General features: G+C 29.8%; 1 pseudogene; it reads left to right on the top strand.

Moving 5' to 3' along the window:
• The first annotated feature begins 2,269 nt into the window (after positions 1-2,269).
• Positions 2,270-6,764, top strand: LOC125836718 (probable 2-oxoglutarate-dependent dioxygenase AOP1; annotated as a pseudogene).
• Positions 6,765-15,381: the final 8,617 nt, after the last annotated feature.

Here is a 15,381-nt window from a genome sequence, read left to right as displayed (position 1 = left end):
CAATAACCGATCCAAACCGAACCATGAACACCCCTAGTAATTAGTATGACACACTATTTTCTTTACATTGTTTTCTCAGATAGAATGATATAGAGTTAATATTTTTTCCAGAATTCATATCAATTTATATTTTCTTCGTCATAATTAATTTGTCGTACTTTTTTAAAAATATTTTATATATTTAAAATTTATGTAAAATATGTATAAATCACAATAATTAGAAATTTATAATATTTAGATGACATAAAAAAATTAGGTTGACTCTCAAAATTCTATCAGTAACACATAAACTAAGACACACAAAATAACATATATTATTTGAAATGATGTAAAAATACTATAAATCACAATAATTAACAATTTAAGATATTTTTAAAACATATAATAAATTTGGTTGACTCTCAAAATTCTATTAATATCTCATAAATTAGGACAGAGAAAGTAACATAAATTATTTAAAAATGACATAAAAAATTACTATAAATCACAATAATTAAAAACTTAAATATTTAAGAGACATATAATAATTTTGATTGACTTTCAGAATTCGATCAGTGTCACATAAGATGAAGTAACATACATTATTTGAAACTGACATAAATAATATTGTAAATCATAATAATTAATAACTTAAAAATTTAAAAGATATACAATACAATAATTAACAACTTTTAATATTTAAAACAATTAAAAATTGACCAACTCTCCAAATTCTATTTATCTCTCTGTCACACACACATATATATGTTATGTTTTTGCTAATACGGAATGTTGTGTCTAGTGTATATATTTATATATATAATAGCCGTTTATATGAAATTAATTGTTTTTCGTAAATATGATGAATATAAATTATTTATGAATTTGAGAAGGAATAAAAAAATACAACAATTAAGTAGATTGGATGTTACACTACTTAAAGAAAAAGAAAAAAGGTACTCTATATGATTTTTGAATGTTACTATTAACTTATTAGTATATTAAAAAAGAGTAAGAAAACTACTGTGATAACTTTGAAGATAATAATGAGCCCTATATTTATAGAAGTCCATGTGATTTGTTTTACTCTTCCAACGTGTGAATAGCCATGTGGCCTCAATAATATGCTAGAATTTGGGTGGTTTTTCTGGAAATTGGTACTTTCATGCACGAAGTACAATTGCTATTAAGTTGTACATTTTGTTTATTTACAGATTTGTCCTTGATCGTCATTTTCTTCATGTTTTTATATAATAAATAATAATAGAAAAATGTACGTCTACTGTTAATTAAAATCTTTACCTGATATGAGAAATTACAAAAAAAATTGAATTTAAGAAAATCTTTTATTTGATTTTGAAGAAATTAAAAGTAATCTTGCTAAATTAACGGAGTCGCAACGTTTGACGAGAATGAAATATACCGATAATTTGCTATTTAAATAAGTACTACTTTAACTTTAACTTTACTAACATAGAATTTTTCAGATTGATTTTACATTAGAAAATGGAAAATTCAAGTGAAGCACCGAATTAAGCAACATCAAGTACACGCGTCCAATATAACACGCTTAAGTTATTGACTAGAAATACACATAAAACCGTCTACTTTTTGTGACAAATGAAATAGTACTCCTACTATCCAACAATATTTATTTAATATTCATTTTACTTACTTCTTAAAAAATTATAAATAAAAAAGTAATTTCAGTATATCATATTTTAAATATAATAAATATAATATCTTAAAAAACAAAAAAAATATTATAACTAATAATAAGGGTAAATTTAGCAATTAAATATAAAATTATTCATTAATTTCATAAAATTGACAAATATTATTGAATATCTCAAAATAGTATAGTGGACAACTACTACATCCATCCCTATTTGTCCAATTTTTCCTTTCTACTTGTCTATTTTGACAAATCAAGAAAGAACAATTTTTTCCCTGTTATGCCATCAATTAATTAATTTTAAAAAGATAGAACTTCTTGAAAATTTTAAATTTTTATTTTTCTCTACTTTATAATTAATAGAAATAAATTATTAAACCCACTATGTCAAATATTATATTTTTAATAAATATGTGAATTTAAAAGTAGATAAGTAATTAGAACCGAGGGAATATTGTTGAAGGGAGGGAGTAAAAATCTTGATATTTGTTCACATGATGAAATAGCTCACCCATTTCCCATTATATATAGACCACCTATTTCCTCATTTTAAAGTAAAAACTTTGAAGTATTTCTTCTTTCTTTTTTCTCTTTGTTCATATTCTAAAAAATATTTCATCAATGGCATCTACCAAATTAGTTAAAGTCCCCGCCATTGATTTTTCCAATTATCAAGAGCTAAAACCAAACACTCCATTATGGGAATCCACAAAAATTCAAATTTTTGAAGCTTTACAAGAATATGGTTGTTTTGAAGCAATATATAAAGTTCCAAATGAAATTAAAGATGGAATGTTTGGTATTTCAAAAGAAATATTTGAATATTCCTTTAGAAACCAAATTGAAAAATTTCTCAGAAAAACCATTACATGGCCACATGGGGATGATTCCACAATAGCCATTGTATGAGAGTTTATGTATTCCTGATTTGCTTAATCATCAAAGTCTTGAAACTTTTTCTAATATCTTTTGGCCTCATGGTAATCAACATTTCTGGTATATATACTTTAATTTTTTCATTCTTTTTTATTTTTATTTTCTTATTATCATTATGTTTCAATTTTGCCCTAGTTGAAGTGATCAAAAGGTGCAACATTAGAAATTTTTGAATAACTTAGTTGACTATCTGATCTGTTTTTCAGATCTATTCTTTATAACATTGTTTAAACAAAATAAAAATAGAGACCACAACATTAAAATATTTGGTATATAAAGTCACGACCTATTCAATAAAATGAATTAAGCATCTTTCTCGATTCTATTTCCGTATCTATTCTTTATCAACAACATTAAAATATTTTGTATATGAAGTCACATCTAATAAGTGAGAGTTTGATTCCCCTCCCATTTCTCTTTTCACTATCCCAATTTTAGGAATATATAAAAATAATTTTAAAAATAAATAAAAATACAAGACTTAGTTAACGTATTTAACGAATATTCAGATGTTTCTAAATATGTTCAATCTTCTTTACACGTTTATACTAACATTATATGTGCATTAATTTTTGCAGCGATTTGGTAAAATCTTATTCTAATCCACTTGTGGAATTGGATGAGATGTTGAAAAGGATGATTTTGGAGAATTTGGGATTAAAAAATCACATTGATGAATTGTTGAATACCAATTATTTCCTATTTAGATTGTATAACTTACCTAAATCTCATAATGTAAGGACATATAAATTACATTATATCCCTACTTTTTTTCAATTTACAAAAATCCCTCAAAATCAATGCTATCCGGATACATAGCAAACAAGCCGGATACACTAAATCTGATATACATTAAAACAAATTCAGTTACACTTTTAAAGGAAAGAGAATATAAAATTGATTGTGAGTTCCCCAAATTACGCTAATCTAGTTGATTTAAATCTCTCCCAAATCTTAAAAAAGATTCAATCAAATCAAAATTTAAATTTTCTTCTTTCAGTTCTCTTTCAAATCCACCCACCTTCAATTCAAAATTCAAATTTTCTTCTCTCAATTCTATTCCAAATCGTCTAGCTTCAAACAATTCAAATTTTCTTCTTTCAATTCTTACCCAAATCATAATATATTAAAAAAGTCGAAAACAATAGCTGATACGTGATGAATACATTCAAGAATCTGGGAAAACAAGGTGAGTTATGAACGATACATAAGTGTTGGATTTCAAATTTCTTCTCCCAATTCGTCAAAGATCCTTTCAATTTTGATTCAAAATTATCAAAAAAAATTGAGAAGATACATCATAAATATTTTGATTTTGCTGAGACAATGAAGAATCTGAAGAAAAAAATAATCTGACATTCAAGAATATGGAAAAAATATGAGCCTCGATTTGTAATGTATAAAATAGATAAGAGTTTTAATTTCATCGTAAAATAGATCTGACAATCGGAGGTATGAAATTAATATATTGTGTTGTTAATTTGATTTTTTGTTTGTGTTTTCAAGATGACTATACAATCGTGATACATTAGTATTTATGTATCTTGTATAAATTGATAAGTACTATACTCCTATTAATTAGATACATTAGTATTTGTTTGTGATTGATTCATAGAAATAATTATTTTATGAAATGCATCACTAATTTCTTTAATGAGTATCTTTATTCAGTCTATGATTCTGGAAGAAGATACATTGTTTGCCTTGAAAGATAAATATGCAATTGTAGAAGAATTCAAGTTGTTAAGATACATTTTTTATATAATGTATTATTTTATAGTTTATATTAATGTATCTGATACAATAAGATTGTGAAAGAAGGTGTATGTAAGCTAAAATAAAGTGTATCTATAAATGTATCATTTTGTAGTTGATAATCATGTATTTGATACAATAATAATATCAATTTTTATGTATTTATGTATCAAGATACTTAGTTTGATACACAGTGCTTTATCAAAATAAACTAGATACATTGAAAATTAAGTATCATATGCATAGAACAAAAAATGATTGTAGTAGTGATGTATCGAATCAGTAATAACACTAATAAAGATTAATTTAAGATCCAAGATTAAATTATGTATCAGCGTTTTCAAGAACACAAAGAAACGAAAAATCAAAAGATGAACAGAGAGGAGATACCTAAATTGAAGTTGAAATAGTTTTGACAGTTGAGAAACTGATTTTGAATATTAAACGTGAATGAGAAAATAATTGCTAAGATTGTGTGACTAAAAATAGGAAGTGATTTGTGAAGTGAAATAAGGAAGGGATAACATTATTTTTGGGAGTTAGGATTTATAAGGAATTGTGGAAGATTCCTAGCTGGAGGAGGAACTCTCGTGCCTTAAAGGCTAATAATAAAAAATTATTGAATGGCCACTTTCCATTACTAATTTCCCCAGAAATGCACTATTTGGAAATCTTGCAAATGAGCAAGTCTTTAACGAGCTATAGTCAAGGTTTAAAACGTACCCATGGGTATTGAGCTTTGGTTTGTCGTAGATTTTGAAGTTTGAAACTAAAAAAATTGAGTTTTTAAAATTGTGATTTTTAAAACTTGAAATTTTATAAGTGAAATTGGAACTTTTTCTTTTTAGGATAGATTTTTAAAATCTGATAAAAAATCTATTATCAAACGCTCACTTAATTCAAAAATTTTGATATAAAAAACTTACAATTATATAATAAAAGATGTCCCCCAATAACGTGGAACAAGAAAGAAAATATATGTAATGAATTATACTATTAAATTCATTAATCGGAAAGAGAAAAGATTTGAAATTCAAAAATAGATTAATGAAAGTAACTGTGGAGAGATTTGTGGAGTGAAAAAAGGAAGGAAAATCATGGGTAGGAGATTTCAAATTAATGTATCCGGAAAAATGAATGATAGGAGCAAACAAAGGGACTTTTGATATTTTCTGAAATAGTAGGGAAAATTAGAAAATATAATAATAAATAATGTGTAGTTAGGGATCATCAATTATTAGTGGAGATGAAAATAATAAAACTACAGGATTGGGTGGCCACACAGATGGTAACTTCTTAACTTTTTTATCACAAAATCAAGTCAATGGATTGCAAATCAACAAAAATGGAGAGTGGATTGATGTGAATATTTCACCAAATTCTTGTGTTGTTTTGGCTGGTGATTCCTTCAAAGTGTTATGTAAGTCTTTAGCTAGTGTTATTACCTTGTTGGGAACTGTGTTGTTTGAATTTTTTAAAAATATTGTTACACTTTTTTGGATTCTTCAAAAAAACATAGGTTTCAGAGGATTAGAGATGTTTGTGAAGAATAAATCCAAAGTTGGAACAACATGTTTAATTTCTTCATGCAAAATTGAAAAGAAATTTTGATATTTGTTGGAATCTATATCTCATGAGTCTCGATAAACATTGTCACACTTTTTAATTAAAAAGTATTAAAGTTAAAAGGGTAAAAATATTCAAAAAGTAAAATAACATAGTATGAAATATAATATTTTATCGTTCTGGCCAAATTTTCTGGCCAAAAGGATTTTTTTCATTGCATTTTTGAAGGACCTCACATATTGAATAGGCCCTTTGTCTCTTTTTACTTAATCACTTTTGATTTTTTACTTGTCATTTTTGATAAATTAAGAAAAGAAATTATCTTTTATTTATTATACCCTCAATTTATTTAGACAGAAGACAGACTTTTTAATGAGTAAATTGATTTTGGAATTCTATTAATTAATGGGGATAAAATGATAAATTTACCTTGAAAAATTTGACATACCGAATGATATCTTGAAGAGTCCAACAAACACAGGTTATTGAAACTACATGTTTAATATTTTCATACTAAACTGAAAATGAATCTTGGTATTTGTTGACCCTATGTTGCTCTATTCTCCAAAAATATTACCGCGTCTATCTTGATATTTATACAGGCATGGACAAATGGTCAATTACATTCTCCTCTCCACAGAGTAACAATTGCCGGAGAGGCGGAGAAAGTGATAGACTTTCTATTCAATTATTTTCATTATCAAAACCAGGTCACTTCATCGAGGCACCAAAAGAACTGGTGGATGAAGAACACCCTTTACTCTTCAAGCCATTTAAAACTCTTGGATTATTTGGGTATGCTGCCTCAGAAGCTCCTCCCAGTGATCTTTTCAAGGCTTATTGCGGTGTTTGATATGCTAATTGTGAATTTCTGTTCCTATCAGAATACCGTTAGTATATATGGGATTTCTGATAGAACATTTGCCGGAAATGTCTTCAAAGAGCCACCCTTTCCAATGGGTTTCGTTGGAAGTTCGTGTTTTTTTTAGTAGTAAGCATCTTATGTTTGAATTGCTGCAGTTGGTAATTCATGTTTAATTTGTTTGGGCAAATATTTCCAATGGGTTTCGTTGGAAATTCGTGTTTTTTTTTAGTAGTGTGCATCTTATGTTTGGATTGTTGCTGTTGGGAATTCATGTTTAATTTGTTTGTTTTTTTTTGGCAAATAATGAATTTAAAGTGGATGATTTTATTCTTTAAAAGGAAATGATTTAACGTAATCCTTTAGTATTATTTGGTTTTTAAAAAGTATATCATATGAACAATTTTATATTAAAATTGTGATACAATTTTTGTTGGATTATGATATCTATTAGTACTCATTACTAGGCCCATCCATCAAACAAACTCCTCGCGAGAATGACTTATTTTTCAAAGATTTTACACCAGTAAAACCATCACTTACAGTATGTGCTTGTTTAGATTTGCCAGATTATCCAACAAAAGCTCGGGTCTAATATATATTATTTTATATGTTTTAATTTATGTGACACAGATAGAATAAGGAGATCAACTAAATTTTTAAATATTTTTTTATTTTTAGTTATTTTTGTAATATTTTTAACCTACTTTCCAATTTTATTTGTGATACATAAGATATTTCGAGAGTTAATCAATTTTTGAATATGTTTTTCTTTAATATTTTAATATATGTTACTCACTCTATCCAACTTATGTGGCAGATGTGAAATTTTGAACTCAAACAAAATTTTACTATTTTTTTTAAATATTTTAAATTATTAATTATTGTGATTGTTGGGTTTTAAAGGTCTGAATGGAAAATGAAGAGTTGCGACTTTTATGAAGAGTAGTGACTTTTCCAAAGGTTTGTGACCTTTCCGGTAAGGCACAATAAGAACTTTTTCACACTACCCTTTGTTTTCTATAAATTGAGGAATTTCCTCTCATTTTAGCTAGACTAATTTTTCTGGACTTCTTCTACTACTACTAAATCTAGTATTCTAAATGTACTTTACTGTCGTTGAGTGGTTCGCTAACACCGTGGTTTTGGGTACCGATACACCGGTGAGTAAGATCGTTCTATCCTGGGAGGATATATTTCATTAACCTCGGGTACTTGAGGGGAATAATTTTCTTAAGGGGGCACTGTGCATTCAGTGGGCTCGATTTTCTTTTTTTGAGAAAAATATTTTTATATTGTTTCTAATTTGTTTCTGATTCTATTTTCTCTACTAGTTTTAATTTTCTAGTTTGAAAATATTTTTTAAACTTCGTTGTTTCTTACCAAGTTCTTCAAAGTTTTATTCTAAGTATCTTAAGAATACAAGATGAACAACAATCTTAAGGAAATTATTATATTGTTGGTATTTCTTGTATTCTATTGATTGAGAGAAACATATCATGGAAGTAGAAGATTAATAATGCACTACTTCTCCAGAATTCAGTGCCTTAGCTTGTTTAGCAAGGTCGAAGTGAGAATGTACCAGAAAAATTGATGGTATTTCGGTTAAAGATTACACCAGATAACCTTCTTATTATTTATTTAAGGAGGAAAATAGTTTCTAAAAGTTAACATTTTTTATATTTATCATGTATGTCTTTGAAAAAAGATCTACAAACCATATGATTTTTGAATGAATTTTCCTTGGCAAAAAGTGTTGCCTTTAAAATTCTTTAGTTTGCAGAATGAGAGATGCACATTTTTGTTTGATAAAATAGTATGTCAAAATGTAATAATTAGAAGACTATTTGAAAAGAAAAACACATCTATGTGATAATCTAAGACTATGTTTAATTCTGTTTGGAGAAAAAAAAAACTTTTGTAGTTTTGTACTCCATGTGAAATTTGATTGTATCTAATTTTTGTAGACTACAAACTTTTGTAGCTTTCTGCTCTGGATAAATTAGACTATGCTATTGATTTGAAGAATATGAAAACTTCACATAATAAGTCAATGTTGTACTTTTGACTTTCTATAAACTTCACTGTTATATAGAAACAAATTGTACAAATTTTCTTTTGTCTTTATTGTTAGTATTCTAAATACTAAGTGGTATGTCTTTTTGTGATAGAGGAAAAATACCAGTGACTTAGAGTTTGTGATTTTATGCCTCTATGGAATGAATTTTGACATTGTGTAAAGATTGTCAAAGAGAATTGAAGCACTATAATTCTCAAAAGAGGTTTCATGTTGCCAATGACACTTTGATAGCATGAGAAAAAAAAATAAGTGGAAAAACTATTTTCAAATACTTGAAAAATATTTTTGAGATCATATTTAAAATGTGGGGGGTTCTATGCTTATGACAAAGATAAAATTAGACTTAGTGTCTAATTTAAATTTGGAGCACAAGATATGAAATTCGATGATACTTTTATATTACGTTAGACCCATAAAATTCTTGGAGTATATTTGATATTGTGGTCGTTAAGTTTCTCTTTTACTAGTATATGGTATGACTAGTATGAAACTACCAAATTATATGTATACTTGTTCAAAATGATTACCATTCTTTTTTCTGAATTGGGAGAATATATTCATTATTACTCCTTGTCCACATTTGATTTCTTGTTTAAAGTTTCTTTGGCTGAATTGAGAAAATAGTTGGAAGTAAAAAAACGTAACTATGACCAATGAATTAGAAGAAAAGATGATATAATAATAATAATATAGTCAGTGTAATATTAATCCAACAAGTAAAGTTTAAGAAGGAAAGTATACTTCCAAGATAGAAAATTATTTTGATAAATTCTTGATTTAAGAAAAACACATGAAAGCATATCGAAAATGAAATAACTAAATGACAAATAAATAATATAGGAAATAACATTGTTGACATTGTTCCGTTGGAAAAATATGCATATATATTGCGTGCTTTCACACACACGGATCAACAATATAAGTGTACGTACAATATTAATAATTGATTGCAACAATCTTCTCCAACATACTACGCACATGCCCAGTAACGTGTTTTTAGGAAATGACATAAGTAAAAGATGATAAAATTAGTTTATGAAAATATAATTGTATGAGTTAATAACTGATGCATTTACCAACTCAATATATCACCCTAACCTTAAGGTATTAATCTTATGCATTTGAGTGCCTTATTAATTGATCCATAAGTTCCAAAAGTATTTCGTGTTAAATTAAAATTTATTTCAACCTATATATTTTTTCATTTTAAGTAAATAATATGAAATCATTTATTACATTTATTTTACTATTTCAATTAAGACAGTCTCATATCGACTGAGACGTTTTAAAAAAATATATCATAAAAGAGTTTAGAGTATTTTATGTGATAAATATTTCTTCATTCTTAATTAGAGATCTCAAATTTGAATTCTCTTGGATACAGAATCATCTTTGTTTGGGAGCGCTTTAACCACCACAATGTGGAACTTTCCCGCACGAATTCAAATTTAGTTGGCTCTAATATAAATATTGGACGCTAAATCAAAACCAAAAAAATAATAATTTTGCTCATGAATAAACTTAAATGGATTGTACGGAATTACTTTTTCTTAATTTTTCTTCTACATTCAATTACTCCCTCTTGTCTAAGTGAATTGTTTGGATTCTCTTTCTTTCATCGTTCAAAATAAGTGAATTGTTCAAAGTTTAAGGAAATTATTGAGAATTTTCTTTTATATTTACCATTTATTTAATAAAATTTTTAACTACTTTACATTTTATATGAGACTAGTTTGAGACTAATCAAAAGGATAATAATAAAAATACTAATATTTATTCGTATCCTAAAAATATATTTTTTAAGAGGTATGACATATACCCAACAATCACTCTGTTACGTTGTTGATCTCTTTGTTGTCCCACAGTACAGCACTGTACGCCCTTGGTTTATAATCCATAGCTTCAGAAAAGGTTTTCTCAGAAGCAAAGTCATTGCAATTTGGTGGCCTTCAAGTAAGAGCCAAAATTCGATCATGAAAATATATTTGAACGGATCAATAATTCGTTTATTTATGAGAAACTTACATAAATCGATTATCAAATACAACTATTCTTTCAATATTTGTGTATTGACTCTAATGATACTATTGTTTTGTACCATTATGAAAGGAGATCTTGCAAAATATGCACCTCTTCGGTCTTCACGAACATAAATGTGAAAAATAAAGATGATTTTTTGGAGGTACAAATAATATTAGATATTTTATAGAACTTTCTAGAGTTCTATAGAGTCTATCTTTAGTATTTGTTGTATCTAAGAACTGTGTAGATGTTCTAGATAATTAGATATTTATAGTAAAGTATAAAAATATCTATATTCTTGTTACATGGTTAGAAGATAAGAATATCTATATATTTCTTGTAGATGTATCTAGAATAATTTCTAGAAGCATCCCTATACAAGTATAAAGAGGGACATTAAGTATTTGTAATAAACCTAAGAACAACCCAAATCAAAGAGTTTTGTTCCATAACAAAGTTCTCTTATCCAAAATATCCCTTCTCCTTTCTAGCTTTTTCTTCTTTAGTTGAATCTTCCGATCTTAGTTAACGATCTTAGATTAGCAAAAGTTTTCCGACTATACTTTTCTTCTGCTATTCTCTACAATAAAGAAATCGAATATTATTCGTAATCAATATGTTATTATGAGGCGCCTATATATTTACCAATTTGCCCAACGAACACATGACTTGTTCAGCTGTATTTGTTCACGCAACAAATACAACCGGCCCTATCCAATGTTCCATATAGACATCTAAAGGGTCTCAAATGTAATTTGACATCTTCTCACATGCAAGGGTAGACCCACCATTATCGAAGGGATGTCAAGTAAAACGCCTTTGTCAGAAAATTACATTATCTTAGAGGTTAAATTTTGGTTTTAATATATATTATATATAATATATATATAAAAGTTAAATGTTTAGTTTAGTAGTTAAGGTGAGATCGTGTGTTCTAAATTAAACGAGGACACTAGCTACCATTGTCATAAGGAATTTTCTTGAGAAGCGTGAAGGCAAACGTGCCGCAATGTGTCACCCATTTCTGTTCGTTACGATATAAGGATCATATACTATATCTTAAGCTCTTTACTGCTATATTCCAAGTGGAGGCCCGTGCTTCTTCTTGACATGGCTGCACAATTGGATAAATTTCTTTTTAGAAAAAAATAAATTCTACGCTAGGTACTGAAAAAAAAGAAGAAGGGGATAATTAAAGAGGATAATATAATATATAATTATGTAACGATCCGAATTGTCGTTAATTAGGAGAGACGAAAATCTGGGAAAAATCTGGGCTACTGTCCCGCCAAAGCGGTCCATGTGCCACTAGGGCAGCGGCGCCACAACGGGATAAGTCGGTGCCACAGCGGGATAGGCGAGGCAGAACGTAATTTATTAGAAATCATGTTTTCTCCATCTTCCTAAAATATCTAAATAAGTCGTAAAACACCCTAAAAACCTCAGAAAAGCTACTCTAAGCTTGGGAAGGAAGGAGAAGGAGATTTCTAGCGTGAGGATGGGAAAATATTGAGGATTCTTGGACAAATCCATCGTTGCGAAGCCCGAAAAACCCGAATCGAAGTCAAAACTCCGTGCAACTGCTTGGTGCCCAGGTAGGCTAGGTTTTATGAATTGAGTAGTATAAATCTATGCTCATCACGTGATATATGTAAATCAATAGTAGGGTTTATGTGTAGACCTTCGCACACCGAGCGAATTCCATGGGTAATTACTAGAAATCAAAGTAATTAGGATTATGCCTTGAGAAGGGAAAATCGATGATTTGTTAGGGCTTCTAGAATTGCTATCTTGGATAGAATTGTTTAAAGAATAAGACTGTGGAATCATGAATGAAACTAGATTTATGAACATATGTGTTACTCTCAAAATACACGCAAGTGTACGTGGTCGTATAAGTAGTATGGATTATTCAAGAAACGAGTTATTGTTCCCAAGGGACTTATGATCAACTTATATTCACCCAATTCTACAACTAAAAGTAACCAAATAACCTTTTTAAGAGTTGTGATTTAGTTAAGTATCTACTAATAATTATGCACTAATTGAAATTAACTAATTGTGAACAACTTTGATCTAATATGATTCAAGCAAGTTTAAAAAGTATTCCAGGGCTGCAGCATACATTGAATATCATGCATCATATCATCGGCTTAGAATTTACTTCAGTTGTCAAATTACTGGTTTATAGGGTTGATAGTATGGTCCGGGTGGTTCACCTCTCGCCGCCTACCCCAATTAGCCATCTAACTGCATCGTTGAGCGGGGATAAATAAACTAATTGGCGAGCATGTATATTTCATCCTATTTCGTAACCAAGCAAGGTGTTCGTCTGGGTGTCACTCCTGAACACTAATCACCTCAATTTAATGGGTGGACCGAGCTCTCTATATTCTCTGGTCTATCTAATCCCTCCTCTTTCGATTTTAAGATTAGACACTAGATTTATTCTATGGTGCGCAAGCATAAAATAGTAAAACAAGAATATATAAGTAATTTGGATTGACAATCGAAAATCAATTCATAAAGCCTCAAACATTCAACACATAATTCGTAGCTACAGCCCCAGAACTAAGGTGTTTAGCTACTCATGCTATTAGAAAACAAGAAAATACTATAGTTCATGCAATTCCAAAAAATAGAAGACTTAAAGGATAAAAACCTATTACAACCTTGAATTCTTGCCCTTGCACACTAAATCAAAACTCATCTATTCTTTTGGAGCCCTAAGGATCTATTTATACTAGTAGGACAAGTTGGTAACCAATCCCACTCAAATTAGAAATCCTATCTTATGTTAAAAACTTGAAAAAGTCGGAGAACAGGTGGCGTGTCGCGCCCCTTATCGCGCCTCAAGGTTTCTTTCCTCATTTTGCTCCTGGCGCGTCGCGCCAAGCAGAGCGCCTGAGCAGTGCCTCTGAGGTTTCCCTTCTGGCGCGTCACGCCTCTCAGTACGCCTCAACAGGCTCTCTAACGTACCATCAGTGGCGCGCCGCGCCAACCAGTGCGCCAGCCACTGGTGATTGTTGCCTTAGCCATTTTCCTGCATCTCCTTGCTCCTTCTTCCCTCTTCCCAATTCACATTCCATCAATATTTCCTGAAACCACTAATCACGTGTGTAAGTATGCAATCATAATAATTTAAACTAGAATTCAAGCTAATAAATCAAGATTGTCATCAAACATCATCACTTCGTAGGCCAATTTCGACTACTTAGGTATATAAATATGCCTAAGATCAATATGCTAGACTACAAGTTGGGGTGATTAATTGAGAAATTACTGTAATTGTGATTTAAACCCTAGAAAGAAGCCTTAGATGATGAACTAGGGCTAAGCATGACAAATTAGCGTATGATGATAATGTTGCATTGTTGATCACATTTTTCGTGAATGAGATGGTGAATTATCTTTGACATGAAATCATGACATAAATGTATGATCTTGAGGATATACGTGTGTTTGTGATTGTGATGTGTTGTATGGGATCGATTGCCACGTTCCGGCATAACTATTGGATCGGTTGCCACGTTTTGGCATAACTAACTTAGTTCGATTGCCACATTCCGGCATAACTAACTGTTTGGGTTTGGGTTCCATGAGAGGGCCAATGATGTGATATAAAATGTGAAGTTGTTCGTTGTTCGTAAATGTTGATAATATGGTACATGTTCGATAGATGCATGGGATTATAATGTTGTTTGACTTGCTTGTGTTGAACTTAGGGCATATAGGTTATGGCCGTTAATAATTGATAGTTCTTGGGCAAAACGAACTTGTTAGATATAGTGGAAGGATAAAGTGTTCAAGGGGCGAGTAATGGATAGTAAGAGTGGATCATGTGTGTAATGGTGAGAGGTAGAGATAGCGGGTGTGAGGAAATATGCTTAGGTAAATTTCACTTGGAGAAAAGATATTGAGTTTAGTGGGAAGAAAGCTTGAATTAATGTACTATGTGACCATGTGTGACGATGAAGCAATGGTATGACGTGAACGGTAAGTTGAAATGTTGGTGATTGTATTTGGGGGAATTTCTCTACGTGTTAGCATGGTTAGGCTATGATCAAGTACCTGGTAGGTAGGTTAATGGAGAAGGATGTTAATAGTCAGAATACTAGTGTATATTGAAGTATTTCAAGAGAGGGTAAAGGTGGAAAAGCGATTGGTTTATTTCATGATCTTATTAGTTGATTTCTTATATTATGTGGTGGGTGTCGGGTTGACTGATGATGCCTACCAGTACGCGTGTTTTGTACTGATACTACTCTTGCTATGTCTTTGACACAGTCTGGATGCAGGATTGGTGACGTTTCATTAGGTGAAGACGAAGATAATCTCCATCAGCTTTTATCCTTCCTTCCGCATGATTGGAGTTGTGTCCTTTATTTAACTGTCCAGTTGAACTTTTAGTAGCTCTTGTACCTGTTAGACTAGATCCATGGGAGTTGTTTAAATTACCTTACAAGTTTAACTAATAGTGTGTCCAATGATAGTATTTATAAAAAC

Source organism: Solanum verrucosum, unplaced genomic scaffold, assembly GCF_900185275.1.
Source record: "Solanum verrucosum unplaced genomic scaffold, falcon-dt-bn FXZP01000278.1, whole genome shotgun sequence".
Lineage (NCBI taxonomy): Eukaryota > Viridiplantae > Streptophyta > Magnoliopsida > Solanales > Solanaceae > Solanum > Solanum verrucosum.
The sequence above is the reverse complement of the archived record's forward strand: the minus strand, read 5'-3'. Positions and strand labels throughout refer to the sequence as shown.